We start from the raw sequence: 836 nt of genomic DNA, 5'->3' as shown, positions 1-836 counted from the left end.
GGCGCAGGTGGTGATGATGGATAGATGAAGTGACCAATCGACTGCCACATCTCGCTTGGAGTGGCACCTGGCTGACAGGAGAGGGCAACAAGCCCCGCCTCGCCAGCTGAAGGGTTTGGATTTGATTGACAGAAAGTTCTACCAATCGCTAGGGGAGGAGAAGGCGAGGCAGCCTATGGGGGCTCAGAGACTGGGCGGCATTCGCCCTTCCAGCACAGGTGGCTGATCCCGCCTTCCTGGGGAGATTTGCAGCTCTTATTGGTTGATGGGGTATGATAGGCAGACGCCGCCACCTATGGGGCGTCGAGTAGCTGATGGCAGCTCTGTGGTGAGGGGTCTAGGGTGGAGTCACCCTCCGTTACCTCAGCGAGGGCGCCCAGGTAGGGGGACCTGGGTTGGGGGCCCCCAGTTCCCCAGGGACTGGGGTGCTGGGGTGACTGGGGTCCTCCAGCTCGTAGGGACCCGGGGATGGGGACAGAGGGGACAGTAGGGACCCCAGCTCCCCATAAATGGGGGGGACAGGGGTTCCGCCTTTCTCAGGGATTCAGGTCTTGGGGCTGTGGGGGTCCCTGGTGATCCCAGGGGTTCAGGGACACTGGAGTCCCCAGTTCCCCAGGGACTGGGGTGTTGGGATGACTGGGGTCCTCCATCTCATGGGGACCCAGGAGTCCCCAGTTCCCCAGGGACAGGGGTGCTGGGGTGACTGGGGTCCTCCAGCTCGTAGGGACCCGGGGATGGGGACAGAGGGGACAGTAGGGTCCCCAGCTCCCCATAAATGGGGGGGACAGGGGTTCCACCTTTCTCAGGGATTCAGGTCTTGGGGCAGTGGGGGTCCC

Source organism: Egretta garzetta, unplaced genomic scaffold (genome assembly GCF_000687185.1).
Source record: "Egretta garzetta isolate BGI_Z169 unplaced genomic scaffold, ASM68718v1 scaffold677, whole genome shotgun sequence".
NCBI lineage: Eukaryota > Metazoa > Chordata > Aves > Pelecaniformes > Ardeidae > Egretta > Egretta garzetta.
The sequence above is the reverse complement of the archived record's forward strand: the minus strand, read 5'-3'. Positions refer to the sequence as shown.